This window comes from Equus caballus, chromosome 10 (assembly GCF_041296265.1).
Source record: "Equus caballus isolate H_3958 breed thoroughbred chromosome 10, TB-T2T, whole genome shotgun sequence".
NCBI classification, from domain to species: domain Eukaryota; kingdom Metazoa; phylum Chordata; class Mammalia; order Perissodactyla; family Equidae; genus Equus; species Equus caballus.
Window position 1 is genome coordinate 10,041,019 of NC_091693.1, and position 15,983 is coordinate 10,057,001.

Genomic DNA, 15,983 nt, shown 5'->3' on the forward strand with positions numbered 1-15,983 from the left:
CGGAACGTGCGCACTTAACCACTGCGCCACCAGGCCGGTCTCTGTCGGCTTCATCTTTAAAATCTGTCTAGAATTTGTCCCCTCTTCCCACCTGCGAGGCCCCCACCCTGGTCCTGTCCGCTTGGCCTCTGGCCTCCTGCCTGGTCCCCCCGCTGCTCCTGTCCCCGCCCCACCGTCTGTCCCCCACACGCAGCCAAAGGGATGGTGGACACCCGCGTCAGTCAGATCGTGTCCCTCCTCCGCTCGAGCCCTCCTGTGGCTCCATCTCTCTCGGAATAAAAGCCATCGTCCTCCCGGTGGCCCACCCCACACCCGCTGCCCCGTCACCTCCCCACCCTCATCTCCCACCCCCCACCCCCCGCCCTCGCCCACTCCACCGCAGCCCTGCTGGCCTCCACGCCACCAGGCCACCCTCCCACGTTGGCACCAGCCGTCCCTTCACCGGAGATGCTGCCCCCAGGTACCCACACGGCTCCTTCCTCTCCTCCTTCAGCTCTTTGCTCAAATCTCACCTTTCCGGGAGGCCTTCCCTGACCACTTTGTTGAAAACAGCATCCCCACCTCCCCACCCCCAGCTCCCATCCCCTCTCTCTGCTTTATTTTCCTCAAGAGCACTTTGACTTTGTGACCTACTATATAGACACGTTCCACTGTTTATTCTTTATCTTCTCCCAGAGAAAGGGAGCTCCCAGGGCACAGGGTTTCCCCCAGTTCTGTTCACCTGGCAGCCCCGGTACTGGGTACGTAGTAGTTACTCAATAAACGTTGGTCGGATGAATGAGGAAAGGCAGGGAAAATGCTTAGCACAGCTTCTGGGGCCGAGGGAGCAGGTGACAGACAGTAGGAATGACAGCCATCAGGTGAATCAGATAAGGCAAGGCCCAGCCCCCGGGGCTCCCACTGCTGGGGACACAGGAGACAGGCACGTAGGGCCGATTGCCACACCCGTGACATGTCACAAGCACAGGAAGTGACAGGTTGCACGGAGACCCTGAGGCTTCTGGGAGGCGAAGCTGAGCGAGGCTTTTGGGGGCTACACGGACACCTGCCTGGCAGGCCGGGGGTGAGTGCTCCCAGAAAGGGTGGCGGGGCCCGGGGGAGAGCTTGTGGGCTGGCTGGGGGTTGGTGGAGAGACCAGAAGGGGGAAGGTGCAGATTTCTGGGTTCCATTCATTAACCAACGTTTCTTTAGGGGCCGGCCTGGTGGTGTAGTCATTAAGCACGGGCTCCACTTCGGTGGCCCAGGGTTCATGGGTTCGGATCCTGGGTGCGGACCTAGCACAGCTCATCAAGCCACCCTGTGGTGGCATCCCACATACAAAATAGAAGAAGATTGGTACAGATGTTAGCTCAGGGCCAATCTTCCTCAAGCCAAAAGAGGAAGACTGGCAACAGAGGTTAGCTCAGGGCTGATCTTCCTCACCAAAAGAAAAAAAAAAAAATTTATTTACTAAAGTCCTTCATGGCTCAAATCAGCCAGAAATGGTTTCTGTTGATTGCAACTGAGAAGCATGAAGGAAGCACGTGCCTACTATGATCCGCCTGCTGGGGATGCTGTGGCAGCCAAGATGACGTTTTGGCCCTTGTGAAGCTTAAATTCTACTGGGGCAGGTAGAGAAGAAACTATGAAGACAAAAATGCTATCACATGATAATTCCAGATGGTGATAAGCACTGTGAAGAAAATACACTGGAATTAGAGTGTGGGATGGTAAAGTTGCTTTAGATATGGTTCCAGGGAAGGCCTCTCTGAGGAGGTGACATTTGAGCCAAAGGACAGGGAATTAGTCAAACTAAAGACCTAGAAGAGTGATCCAGGCAGCGGGACCAGCAGGTGCAAAGGCCCTGAGGCAGGGCTGAGCCTGTGTGTTTGAGAAACAGCCAGGAGGCCAGGGTGGCTGGTGTGGAGTGAGTACAATTGCCAGATAGAATCCAGGATGCACAGTTAAATTTGAATAATATTAATCAGATGAATAATAAATACATTTTTTAATATGTCACAAATATGGCTACTAAAAATACTAAAAAATGACTTGAGGTTTGTCTGAAATTCGATTTTAACTGGGTATCCTATATTTTTATTGGCTAAATTTTTATTGCAACCCTAGGAATGAACAAGGGGGAATGTGGAGGGAGATGAGGACAGAGGACACAGGGAGCCCCAAGTTCCTCTCGGATCCTGCACGTTTGTGTGAAGAGACAGGATGCTCTCTGACCTCCGCATGGGCCTCTGTCCTATGGGGTCCTTGCTCCGTGGGCAGCGGCCCCTTCCTCCCTTTCCAGACCACCCTCCCCATCTTTGCTGCTGCTTTTCAGCAAATTTAAAAAATGATACTATCTTTATTTGACTTCAGGGAAGAAAGTAACACACTCGTTGTTAAAAAAAATAAATTCAAACCAAGCAAAAGGAAATAAAGTAGAACCGGAAACTTCCCGGCTGTCCCGTCCCTAACAGCTTCGAACTTCTAACATTTTAATATTTTTCCTCATAGCCCTTGATTTTTCTTTTAATGAAAATACTATCATAGGATATGGATGGGTTCGTAACCTTTCTTTCTTGCAGAAATTAACATGGGCATAATATCATCTCGATGCCCCTTTTTTTTCATTTTTAAAAATAAACTTTATTTTTGGGAAGAGTTTTAGATTTACAGAAAAACTGCAAAGATAACACAGACTTCTTATAAAGCCCACTCCCAGTTTCCCCTATTATTAAGATCTCACTTTAATATGGTACATTTATTACCACTAATGAACGAATGCTGATACATTATTATTGACGAAAGCCCATACTTTATTCTACTGCCTTTTAAAAACCTTTTGATATAATTCCATTGAGATACAACTTCGTACAACTAACTGGACCCTTTTAAAGTGGACCAATTTGATGAGTTTTGACAGAGATGTCGTCCCATGAAACTGCCACCGCAATCAGGACACAGAATGTTTCCGCCCCTCGCAGCTTCCGCCGTCCCCTGGCCATCCTCCCCTCCATCCCCCAGCTTTGGGCGACGCCCAGTCTGCTCCTGGTCACGACAGGTTAGGTTTACCTTTCCCAGCGCGGTGTCGATGAAGCCACATTGTACGCAGCCTTTCGAGTCCGGCTCCTGTCCCCCAGCCCGAGACATTCTTGATCCACTCACATTGTCCTGCTTGTCAAGAACTCCTTCCTTATCGCCCAGAGTGGTCCACGGGGGGATGGACCACAACGTATTTATCTTTTCGCCACTTGATAGACATTTTGGGTTGTTTCCAGGTTTGGGTGGTTATGAAAACCACTGCTTTGAACATTCCTGTACAATCGTTTTGTGAATATGTGTTTTCATTTCTCTTGAGTAAAACCCTAGGAGTGGGACGGGTGGGTCTTGCATCTTCCGCATTCTTTTTATAGCTGAGTGGATGTATTCTGCGACACATTTCGAGCTCTGCTCATCACCTTATTTTATGTTATAGTATTTATTTGTTCCTGTGTTTATTATCTACCTCTCAAACCTGGTTCTCTGAAAAAGAGGAGAAAATGGTTAGAAGCCTAGACTCTGAAGGCAGGCTACTTGTGTGACTTTGGAGAAGTTACTTAACCTCTCTGTGCCTCTGTTTGCACATTTGTAGAATGAGGATAATGATAGTGCTTAGAGTGGTTGTGGGGCTTAAAAGAGGTGGTAGACGTAACGTGCTTCGCCCAAGGCCTGCATGTTATATAGAAAATGCTCAATAAGTGAGGTTATCGTCATTCAATGTGCTTGGCACACAGCTGAATATATTTAGCGAACGAGTTTGAGCAGTCTTTAAGAGCACCAGCTTTGAAGTCAGACTTCCTGCTTAAAATTCCAGCAAAGCTGCTTACAAGCAGTGGGACGCCGTCCCTCTTCCTACCCTACTCCCGTGCCTCAGTTTCCTCATCTGTTAAATGGGGCTGAGGACCCCATCTTCTAGATAAGTGGTGAGAAAGAGACAAGATCAGGTTTCTTTCTTTCCTTCAAGAACAACTCCTAGAAGTAGAATTGGTGTATCAGAGGGTGGACAGCACTGTTAGGTCTCTTGGTGGACATTGCCAAAACCCTGCCCCAGGTCACAGTTCTACAAGTGGCGTAGGAGAGTGGCCGTTATCTTGTATTCTCATCACCACTGATTAGAACACTAAAAAAATAATTTTCTGAGAGATCGAAAAAAGGGGAAGCGTTTTTTTAAATAGTTTAATATCCATTTCATTAATTTCTTGTTTGCCAATTCCACTTTTTATTCGTTGTCTGTATCTTTTTGTTCATGTCTTTTGCCTGTTTTTCTGTTCTATGTTCACCTTCATAATTGATTTGTAAATGCTCTTTACATATGAAGGACAGAAAGCTTTGCTTGCCATCTATATATTGCCATTTATCTTTTTCCTTAATGTACTGAAATTTATCATTTTTATGAGGCCAAATCCTCCTCACCTGTTTCCACCATCTCACCACCTCCTCCAGGAAGCCCTCTGTAGGGGGCTCTTTTGAGGCTGATTTCCTCTCCCAGTGCCCCAAATTCGGAAGCCCTTGAAGCAGGTCTGCCACTGGGCTTGTTCCAGGCTCTGATCTCTGACTAAGACCCCCAATAAAGCCACAAAAGGCCGTCCCCAGACATGGCCCTAGAGCCTAACACTTTGCAGTTTGTGCCCGGCCCTAAAGCGACAGGCTGCTTCTGGCCCTCCTTCCACCAGTGTGACCCGAATAAAGTGCCATCCCCTCAGCTACTGGACTTGCTTTTTGTTTAAACGGAGACCCTGTAAGGCACCAAGATTTCAAAAGAGCCCATAAAACAAGGATGCTCGATGCTGGGGAGGACGCGAGGATGCTATGAAGGGCCTGTTCCCTCCGAGCGCGGGCGATGCGCGGGCGATGCGCGGCCCGGCCGTGGGGAGGCGGCAGAGGGCGGTCAGCGGGAGCCGGGCCCGGGGCCGCGCTGCGGACGAGCCCTGACTGCGCATCGTGTGTGCGACTTCGTGCAAACGCAGGTCCTTCCCTGAGCCTCAGTGCCCCCCTCTGCGAAGCGCGGATCCTCAGCCCCTGCGGTTTTATTAAAACCTCCCTGCTTAGCGCCACGCAGGGTGCGTAGAGACGCCTGACACGTGGGAACGGCTACTATTTTTAAACCTTGATGTACATTTCCTTTGACCCGGCGGTTCCACTTGCGGTCATCTGTTTAAAGGAAAATAATTAGAGATGTCCACGAATATTTAGCTGCTTGGGTTTTTTGAGGGGGAGAAGGGAATGATTTATAATAGCAAAATATTTATCCCAGCTTCGATGTCCGAGAAGAAAGAATGTTTAAACAAAGTGGTGTTCTTGGACAGGGTGGCATCTTATGCAGCCATTAAAACTAATGTTCTCGAAGAATACTTAATGACCTGGAAAGATACTCATGATATTTATAATCTTGTTTTAAAAAGATACAAAATCCTTTATACATGTGTGCCTCCGATTCTGTTTAAAAAAAAAAAAAAGGTAAGGAAATGGACAGAAAAAATTACCCATCATGCAATAATTTCTTCATTGGTGTCCACAGGCATTAATTCAATGCCTACTACGTGCCGGACGCTGTGCTGGGGCAGGGGAGGCGCTCTAAATATTTAAGAGTGTCTCTGAGGGGACGGAGTTACGGCTCATCCAACCATCCATTCAGCGGATCTCATGAAGCATCCACAGGCCAACAACGCCCAGACCCTGGGCATGCGCACTGAACAAATCAGACTCAAATCCGTGGTCCCGGGGAGCCGACATTCCTGCAGGGAAACAACCAAAACCAGTGACCGCGATTAGCTAGTTATCTAGTCTGTTAGAAGGTGACTCGAGCAACTGAAAATAAGACAAAGCAGATCAGGGAGAGGGTTCGATTGCACGTGAGAGGGACGTCAGCCGCTTTAGTCTGGGTGGGCAGCAACAGTCGACCGAGGAGAGGCCTGAAGGAGGGGAGGGAGGGAGCCCTGGGGGCACCTGGGAGAAGAGGCTACTCCAGACAGAAGGAACAGCCAATGCGGAGACCCTGAGGCGGGAGAGCACCTGACGTTTTTCTGCAAGAGCAAGGTGGCTGGAGCCCAGGGAGTGAAATCACGGACCAGGATGGCCGAGTTTAGTTTATGCTCGCGTCTTTTTTCTTTGTTTCTTTTTCTTTGTTTATTTTATGGAGGTCACATGGACTTATAACTCGTTTTATAAATTGTGTCATTTCAGGTGTACATTACTATATACCAGTTTCTGGATACACAGCATCATGTTCACCACCAATAGTCTAGTTTTTATTGTTTTGTTTTTAATTTCCCAATTTTGGGGGGACAAATTAATTACTTAAACTCATAAAAAAAGATTAAGATCAAACAGTGTCTTGGTTCCGGGTCAAGTTCCCGAATGCAGACATACCGAATTTCAAAACTCATTGTCGACTTCCAGTGATCCTGAGCCAGCTACTTCTCCCCTCTGAGCCTCAGTTTCTTTGTCTGAAAAATGGGTATTAATACAATAGGGCTGTGGCGAGTATTCAGGGAGACCATGCAAGTACGGCGCTCGGCCGGGTGTCTGGCACATAGTAAGGCTTAAGAACTGTTTCCGGCCTTTATCACCCATTTATTGCCTTCCACCGCCAACTCCTTTCGCGCGAAGGTGGGAAAGACAGTCGCGAGAGAACAGTTCTTTCCCCTTTAAGAACCCGAGCGGGCGGGGAGCCAGCCTCCGGGCATCCTTTCCAAATTTTCCAATCCCGGCCTGGCATTTTCCGCCCGGAGGGCTCCGATTGGACAAGCTCCACCAATCAGAGGCGGGAGCGGGCGCGGCTGGGCGCCCAGCTCCGCCCCTGGACCGGCCCTGCCCCCCGCCCGGCAGCCCCGTTGCCATGGGGACGGGTGGGCGGCGAGGGGGAAAGCCCCGGATGTTCGTTGGGGATTCAACATGGCGGCGGCAGTGGCCGCGGTGGCCGCGGCGCCGGAGAGCTGAGGGCGGCGCGAGGGCGCCGGGTTCCGGGCCGAGCGGCTAGGCCGCGAGCGACTGCGGCGCCGAGCCGGTAGGACGAGCGGTCTGGCCGGGGGCTTGGGGTGGGCCGGGCGACGGCGTTAAGAGAGTTTTTACGCAAGTCGGGGGCGGGGCCGCTGGGGTCAAAGTTCACTCGTGGAGGGAAGGGTCGCGTCCGAGGGGTCGGGGGTCAACGCTGGGGAGGAAGGAGGTGTAGAGGAGGTCGAAGGTCATACTCGCAAAGGGGGCGTGGCGGAGGGGAGCGCAAAGTTCGAAATTTGAAGTCGGGGCGCGTTCGAGGGGGTCGGAACGAGTGTCCCAAAGGGGGGGCTCAGAGTTAATCATTTGAGGGGAGCGCGCCTACGAGGGTCAGAGGTCACAACCATGAGGGCGGCGGGTTGGAGGTTGAAGGCAGCCCCCAGCGGAGCAGATGAATGAGATTTAGGTTGGGGGACACCTTTTATGGGCTCAAAGGTGGGGCGTGGCCAGAGGGGGCAAAGATCAGAATCTGGTGCCTGCGCAGATGATGCACCCAAGGGTCAAAAGTTAGAACCCAAGTGGGACATCCGAGAGAGGTCAAAGGTGCTTCCTGGTGGGAGAGAGGGAGCCCCCTTCCGACAAGTATCAAAAGTCGTAGCAGACACTCATAAAGCCCTGACTGTGTGTCAGGCCCTGTTCTAAACGTGTTACCTGGATTTAATCCCGACCCAGCCTTATGGGGTTGGTGCCACCGTTAAGAGGGTAAACGAGGTACCCACGGTCACCTCATGAGTAGGTTGCGCAGCTGGGCTTCGAACTCGGGGGTTCTGAGCCCCGAGTTCTGTCACCCGCTGCTTCTTAAGTCATCGTGATGTTGGTTAATATTTAATGAGGGCTGACTGCGCCCTGTGTGCCTGGTCTGGTCATCGCACTGTCTCGTGGAGTGGGTGCTAGATAGACCCACTTTCCGGCCAGGGAAAAGGGGGCTCAGAGGGCTGCTGCTGAGTGACAGAGGCAGGTCCCACGCTGGGTCTGGAGGATTCCGGAGCTCCTGCCACACTGTGGACGGCGGAGGTCTGTTCCTGGAAGCAGGGGGCCGGGCAGGGCCAGGCCACTCCCTGGCGGGAATAGATTGTCTGTTTGGCCTGGTAGAAGGGTGTGATCGGGGAGGAGAGGCTCCCACGGGCCGATGGGATGGTGTGTTTGTGGGTGGCCCAGAGGCCGAGTGAGTCGGATGGGCTTCTGGCTGGGGAGGGTGTCCTTGGGTGGTACCCTGAACAAAGTTGGGTGTTGTCTGTACTAAAACCCCAGGCTCTCGTCGTGGTCCCCAGTCGCTCCCACCTCATTCCTGCTTCCCTCCCCGTCCCGCCGGGTGGTCCAGCCACACTGGCCTGTTTGCCGTTTCTCATCTGTCTAGGTTTGTGCCTCCCTCCGGGTCTCTGACCTTCCTGTTCCCTCTGCTTGGAATCCTTTCCCCGCCCTGCCCCCGCTCGCTCACGTGTGGCTCACCCACAGCCCCGCAGGACCACCCTGGCTCCCGCCCTCAGATACTCTTTATCTCGCTGTCTTGCTTCCGCCCAGCGCTCTACTCTGGCCTCACCTCGGTTACCAGGGCCCCATTCGTTGTCTGCTCCCCCCTAGAACGTGGGTCCCTCACGAGCAGGAATTCTGCCTTGTTCCTTCTCCAACTGCCCACCTGACGCACTGCCTGGCCGACCGAGGATGCTTGTGGGTGGTGGTTGAATGTGTGGCCCTGCGCTGGGTGGGGGACTGCAGCAGTGGCCAGGCCGCACAGAGCCCCTGGCCTCCGCGGGCCCTCAGTGTCCCTTGGTGGGAGCAGACTGGAACGAGACCCCCGGCCAGTGATAATGGCTTCATCTCTGCATCTGTCCCCTGAGAGTACCTGGCCTGGAGGGGCATGGAGCAGGGGTGAAGCGTAGCCGCGCTGTGGCTCTGGAGCCTGAGCGGTGCTGGGGAGTGGGTTCAGACGGCCGCTGCTAGAGCAGGGATGCCTGGCTCACACCCAGCTCCATCACTCACAGGTTGTGTGACCATGGGCAAGTCACTTGACGGTTCTGGGCCTCAGTTTCCTCCTCTGCCCAGTGGGAAGAACGATCGTGCCCACCTCATAGAATTGTCGTGAGGATGCCCAGTGTCAAGCGCCTGGCCCGAGGCCTGGCACCCGGTTCGTGCTGTGTAAGCACCAATCTCGATGCTGCAGCTGCTGCTGCCACCTGGGGAGGGCCCCCGGGCTGCTGGAGGGGCCTCTCTCCCTAGCCTCCCGGCTCTCTCCAGCAGCCGCCCCACCCTGACCTGGCTCCGGCAGGGTCACTGAGTGGGCACGGCGCCAGGCAGCCCCGTGAGGCCGGCCCAGCCTCGGGACCTCGGGGCGCCAGCTCCCTCGGCATCTTGGGACCCGGCACAGATAAGGGGGAAGAGGGCTTTGCCGTTGGAGGCCCACGTTCAGGTGCCTGCCCTGTCACTTCCCAGCCCTGCGACCTTGGGCGAGTGATTTCTCGTTTGCCAATTTTGTTCCTTGTGATACATTTTAGACGAGTGACAAAAGTGGAGCTTTCAGTATAACAGACACCCACGCCTCCCATGTCGGCCTGGGACAGAACATGCCGAGGATCCAGTGAAGGGCCCCCCACCCACCCCCGCTCTGCCCGTGGTGGCACCGTGCTGGGTTTGGTGTCCAGCCTTCCTCCGCAGGTTTGCGTACTTCTGCTGTCCTTGGACGCGTTCACCAGCGGGAGGGCAGTGGCTCTCCGCCCTGGCCACACGTCGCTGCCCCACGCGGCCACCTGGAAAGCTTGCCAAAACACTGTCGCCCGGGCCTGCCATGGAGACTCTCGCTTGGCCTCTCTGGGTCCGGGGCCGTCCGGCATCAGCGCGTGTTCTCATGGCTGGCCAGGCGGACCCACACGGCTGCACAGTTGTACAGATCATGTAAATGGGGTCATGGAGACAGAAATGTTGCTCTTTCTGCCGAACCTTAGAGTTTGGATATTTCTTCGGGTGCATGCGTATAGGTCTAGGCGGGTCGTTCGGTTCCCTGCTGTCAGGTGTTTCTTTTTTGTGATTGTATCACACAGGAGTTAGCCATTTACCTCTTGGTGGCCATTTAGGTGGTTTCCCATTGGGACTGGAACAAACAGTGCCGCAGTGAACATTCTAGAACTATATGCTGTGGCTGGAGTCTCTCTTGGGCGTATGCCTCGCGGTGGGACTGTGGGACCTTCCCAGTTGCCCTCCTGAGCGGTTGTCCCAGTGGCTTCCCCACGGGGCTGGAGGGTGCCCGCGGGTTGGTGGCCCTCGCCAAGACGATGTCCTCAGCCGTGCGATGGTAGGTGTGTGGTCCCCAGGCTGCTGGGGCACAGCTGGGGAGGTGGCTCCCATGATAGGTTTAGCTGGGCCGGACCCCCCACCCCGAGCCCCCACACCCAGAAGGGAGGCAGGCTGGGGAGGTCTTTGACCTTTGCCCTCTGGGGCACCAGGGGGACATCCCCCAGGGCTCAAAGTTGGGAAAGGAAATTGTAGTGACTTGAGCCTCCTCAGGAAGGAGGCAAGGAGGGAGAGGAAGTTTGGGAAGGGCCGAGCAAGGCCTTGTCACACTTGTGGTCTGACCATCGGTCCCCATGGCGACCAACACAGCCGCGGCCCTGCCCTCATGGTTATAGTCCAGTGAAGGAGGCAGACCTGTCCCCAGACAGTGACAGCTCAGAGTGGTCAGGGCCAGGATGGGGAAGCACAGCAGAGGAGTCTGGGCTGAGATGGGGAGGGCACAGACTGTAGGAATCCAGAGGAGGCACCTGACCCATCCTGAGGGGTCAGCGAGCGCTTGCTGGAGGAGGAGACAGCTGACCAATGAGAAAGAGTGAGCCAGGCCTAGGAAGGAGGTGGAAAGAATAGAACAGGTAGTGGATGTGGCAAGTGCAAAGGGCCTGAGGTCCGCATGAGCTTGGGATGGTCAGGTACCATCCAGGAGGCCAGTGTGGCAGAGTGGGCGATGAGGCAGGTGGGTGGGGAGGATGTGGAGCTGCAGCAGCAGCTGACAGGCTGAGTAAGGAGCGGGGATTTCTTCTGTGTGTCATGGGGAGTCACCAGAGAGCTTTGAACATCTGGTTTCTCTTTGATAAAGATTGCGCAGGCTGCCACGTGGGGAATAGCTCATGAGGCAGTCAGGGACACCCGTGGGGGGCTGCTGTGATAGTCCGAGCAGGAGGAGAGGGGGCACAGGACCAGGGTATCGGTGACAGAGGAGGGGCCTGTGTGCTGGCCAAGATGGTGAGTACTTTGTCCATATTAACTCATTGGATCTTCACAGCAACCTACGAGGTTGCTACTGTCATCAGCCCCATTTTAGAGATGAGCAAACTGAGACCCAGGGAGGTGCGTGACTTGCCCAAGGTCACACAGCAGGCAAGTGCCAGAGGCAGGACCCGCACTCCAGGCCTTCGGGCTGCAGTCACTGCTTGTCGCGGCTGCCCTCCGTGACGTGGAAGTGGTTCTGATAAGACAAGGCCGCTTCCTGTCCAGTTGGTTCTTCCCCAGGCTTCTTCTTAGATGGAAGCACCTGGGGGCCTGTTCACGCTGGGTCATTTCTGGGGACTGGGTCCCCATCTCCCTCAGGGCCCCCACATCCCCCTTCCCTTTCTTGTCCGCTGCCTCTCCCTGCTTGTCCTGCTGGCCCACAGTGAGCCAGACTTCCTGGCCAGACACCGGTCAGGGTGTCCCCAGCAGCTGTTTCTCCCATCACCCGGCTGCGCGGCCACAGATGCCGCCAGCAGGAAGCAGCCTCCTCCCGGATCACGGCCAGGGAAATGGGACCCTTCCCGCCCCAGCCACCCATCCGGGGTTGGGGCTTATTGTCTGACGGCTGCCTTGGCCCACAGGAACGAGGGGTGAGGAGGGTCAGTAGGGGGGTTTCCCCAGGTCCCAGGGGAGCCAGCTGTGCCGGATGCCACGGAAGCCACCGCTCGCTGCAGCCTGTCCGCTGGGGCCCTCTGGCCCTGGCCTGACCTTCCCTGGGGTGCGAGGTGACCTGCTGGCGACCTCAGGGGCAATGACAGCTTCCCTGCCAGGGCCACACAGTCCACTCAGGCCCCTGACCCCCTGGTGGGCCCCTGGGGAGAGCGCAGCGTCGAGTTCCCCCCGTTGAGGCTGGCGGGAGGGTTGGAGGAGCCCGTGCTGTACAGTGCTTAGCCCCTTGCCGGCCACACCAGCTCGTGGTGGGTGTCCCTCTGGCGGCAGCCTCCTCGCCCGCGCCCCACCACCCGATGCTGTGCTGACCGCAGCTCCTGCGGGCCGCGCGCCGAGTCTGTGTGTTATGGGCATCGTCGCAGTGGCTCTGCCTGGAGACCCTGAGGAGGGCTTAGCAACCTCGTTTCTCTTGTCCTGCATTTTCATTTAATAAGGCACGCTTTGCTCCGAGTGTGTGTGTCCTGCTCCCCAGAAGCGTCGACGGGGACGAGGAGGTCCCCTTCCCAGAGACAGCCACCGCTCCTGCTTCTCCTCCTTCTCTCCGCATTCGCTCCTGCACCCTCTCCCCGCTTCTGTATCGCAGGGAGCAGGGAGCCGGCTGCCCATGTTTGTCTCTGCCCTGTCCTGCGTTTTTCTCCCTGAAGTTCCGTCTCAGCACCAAGACTGTTGGTGAAAGCCGTCTGGGCCTCCTTTTCTGGGAGCTGTCTGTTCATGATATTTTTACTTTCCCTGAGAAGGGGAAACTGAGGCACAGGCTGGAAACGCCATAGCAAGTAAGGGGCAGATCCAGGCCTCAAACACAGGCTCCATTCTGGAGCTCTTGACCTGCAGGACACATGGAGGCTGAGGGCATGGACTCTGGAGGCAGCTTCACCACGGCTAGCTGTGTGATCCCAGACAAGTCACTTCACCTCTCTGTGCCCAGGTGTCTTCATCTGTAAAGTGGGGCTGATAATGGTACCTCCTCGTGGGCTTGTTTTGAGGATGTAAATGCATAATCGTCAGACAGAATGCAGATGAGTGCTCAAGGACTGCACGGGGCTGTTGGTCCTCAGGGTGGTACTCTTGTTCTGAGTGTGAGCAGGTGCTGTGCTGAGCGCTCTGAACTCGCTCACTGGGTCCTCCCTGCGCCCCGAGGAGGTGGGTGTTCCTATCCTTCCCCTTTCACAGGGCAGGAAGAGGAGAGCCTGGGACACTTGCCTGGGGTCACCGAGCCAGCAGGGCTGGGTGGCCCCAGGTGGCTAGTGCAGAGTCCAGCCCCTACCCACTGTGGCCCCTGCCCGCCACCCCATAGCTGAGCCCAAGGCGGAGCAGGCTCTCCCTCCCCAGGGCCCCTGTGGGTCTTCATTGCAGGCGGGCTGCACAGCTTTGGGGGGAACAGCTTGACAGGTGGGGGTGCCGGCAGGGGACCCCCAGATAGCACCTCCCTCCCGGGCCTCCTGCGTCCCACCAAGGTGCCCGGCCGGTCCCTGGAAGCGCCTGATAAAGTGGCCTTGTGCTGTGGTTTCGGCGGCGGTTGCCCAGGCTAGTTTCAGCCACGCCCTCACGACGGGAGGCGCTGCCGTCCTGGGCCTCCTGCCCTCCTCCTGTCCCCTCCTGTCCCCTCTCCACGGCCAGTGCTGGGAGGGGAGAAAGGACATTGCGGGAGGGCCAGGCTCCTCCATAGATGGTCCCCCCACTGAGGCCCCCCGGGCAGTCCTGCCCCGTCTCCCTAGGGACCCGTCCTCTGCTGCCCACGGTGGCCTCCCTTCCCCCACAGCTCCCACAGCAGCCTGGCCCCGGATCCATCCGTTCTCTCTGACATGCCGTGTGTGTGTGTGTGTGTGTGTGTGTGTGATATGTGTATATATATGTGTATATATACTTTTGTACGTTTGTAGTCCCACTGCCGTGAACCTGCAGCGACCAGGAAGTGCAACACGCCTGCAGAGAGTGTGGAAGCGCGAGTGGCAGCTCAGCCAACGACGGTCAGGGGCACGGACGCTGCCCCACTCCCAGGTCGGGGCTGAGAGCCCGGCACCCCAGAAGCCCCCATCGCTCTCCTGACGACCCCGGGACTGGCCACTCTGCTGACCTTGGGCGGCAGCACGTCCCCGCTTTCCTGGAGAGTTTTGAGTGGGTGCGCGTCCCTGAATGAGAGAGTGCGCCTTGCCTGCGCTCGCGCTCCTGTCCGTGGGTCCCCGGCATGTCCGTGCGTCTGCCTGCTCCCATCCTAGGCCGCGGGCTCCATCGCTGTGGTCGCTCGTGTCAGTGCTCCGCTCATCCTCATTGCTGGCGATGGTTCCATTGTGTGAAGAAACCACAGCGTCTTTCTCCGTCTCCTGCTGGGCGAGTGTGAGTGTCCTCTTTGCACGTGTCTGCTGGGTGTGTGTGCACGCTGTGCTCCAGGGCACACGGCCGGGGCGTTGTTCCATCAGAGGGTCGGGTATGTCACCTTTAATAGACACTGTAGACGCCGCGCAGCCTCCCGGGTGGTGTGCCTGCGTCCGCGTCCAGCAGCTGCCCCGCGTCCTCACCACACTGGCTCTGTCAGACCGTTTGCTTGACCTTGGCCGTTTCGTAGTCTTGATGCTGCAGAAGTGGCTGTGCTTGTTAGCACCGAGACAGTCCCTCTGGTTGCTTCCTCCTCCCCGTGCGCCCGTCCCTGCAGCTCTGCCCTGTCCTGCCAGGGGAGTCAAGGGCTCATTCTTTGAGATGCCCTGTGCTGGGGCCGCAAGACCCAGAGGGGAGTGCAGCCGGTAGCCCGCACCGAGCTCAGAGAGGGGGACACGGACTTGACCAGAGAGCGACATGCAACAGGTAAAATGGACCAGACTCCTGAGCCCCTGTCTTGCCCCGGTGACCCTGTCTCGTTAATCTCGTTAATGGGCACCCCACCCATTGCCTCGATGGTCTCTCCCCTCGTCCTCTTCCTCTGCGTCCACTGTGTCGGGAAGGCCTGTTGCTCTGCCTTCAGAACAGGACCTGGCGCCTCTCATTCTTCTTCATTGTCACCTGGTTCAAGCCACCCTCCTCTCCTGCCTGGACGTTTCTGCAGCCTCCTACTCCCCCCCCCCTCGCTAGCCCCCCATAGGCTGTCCCACTTGAAGCCAGAGGGAGCCTGGGGCAGATGACATCCCTTTCCTGGCAGCCTTCACTCCTCTCCTGCAGTGCTGTTCCTGGAACATTCCAGGCTGGGTCCTGCCTCAGGGCCTTTGTTCATGCTGCTCCCTCTGCAACCTCTTACTCTCTCTCCCCTCCTTCGCCTGCTTGGTTTTCTTTGTAGTGCTCATCCTTGCTGCTCACATCGCATCATGATTTATTGTCCTCCCCACCCCCTAACTTGGCATCATGGTGGGGGAAGGGGAGGTCCTTGGCTTGATGTGTACTAGTCGCTCAATAAACGCTGGTGGACTGACTGACTGAATGAATGAATGGGCTGTAATAAGCTGTGAGTGGCGTCGTCAGAGTGTATGATGGGGGATCCACCCTGGGCGGGGAGCCCGGGGCAGGCTTGGCAGAGGAGGAAATGCCACCTGAAGGGCAAACAAGTGTAGACTAAGGGAGGCGGGGTGTGGGCGCTCACAGCTGAGGGAGCTGCCTGTGCAGAGTTCCCCGGGCCGGAGAGCGAGGGGCCGTTGAGGACCTGAAGCAAGACTGATGGCAGCGTCCGCTCTCCTGTCGGTCTGGGTTCGAATCTTGGCAGCCACGTGGGCCTCTCCGTGCCTGTTTGTTCTGCTCCAGGGCTGAGGCTGCCCTGGGGTCCCGGGGCCTCTCTGAAGCTCTGCTCCTGACCTACTCACCCCAGAGCCTGGCGTATACATATGAATGGGATTGTTTCATTTTTTCTCCTGCAAATACGCTGGAGTGCCTGGCCCTTTGTGGCCTCCACGGACACCTGGTGGGTGGATAAATGGACCCTGTTGCTCTCCACCTGGAGCGTGTCCCTTGCCTCTCGCCTTCTGGGGCACCTCCACCCGGAGGCAGGGAAGGCCTGCAGTCACCTTGCCTGGGGTGTCCTTCCCCCACCCCCACCCAGGCGGATGAACAGGGAAACTCGCGGCGGGTTTGCG

General features: G+C 56.3%; 1 protein-coding gene across 3 annotated transcripts in view; it reads left to right on the top strand.

Moving 5' to 3' along the window:
* The first annotated feature begins 999 nt into the window (after positions 1–999).
* The window catches only part of PAK4 (p21 (RAC1) activated kinase 4), a 48,871-nt gene continuing 33,887 nt past the window's right edge, over positions 1,000–15,983 (top strand). For 2 of the 3 annotated variants that reach the window (XM_023649695.2, XM_023649700.2), the window contains exon 1: positions 6,864–7,021. The gene's annotated coding sequence lies outside the window, so the exon portion shown is untranslated. Of the gene's footprint in view, positions 1,064–6,863; positions 7,022–15,983 lie in introns of those variants that run through there. The other variant, XM_023649698.2, reaches the window with a different exon arrangement.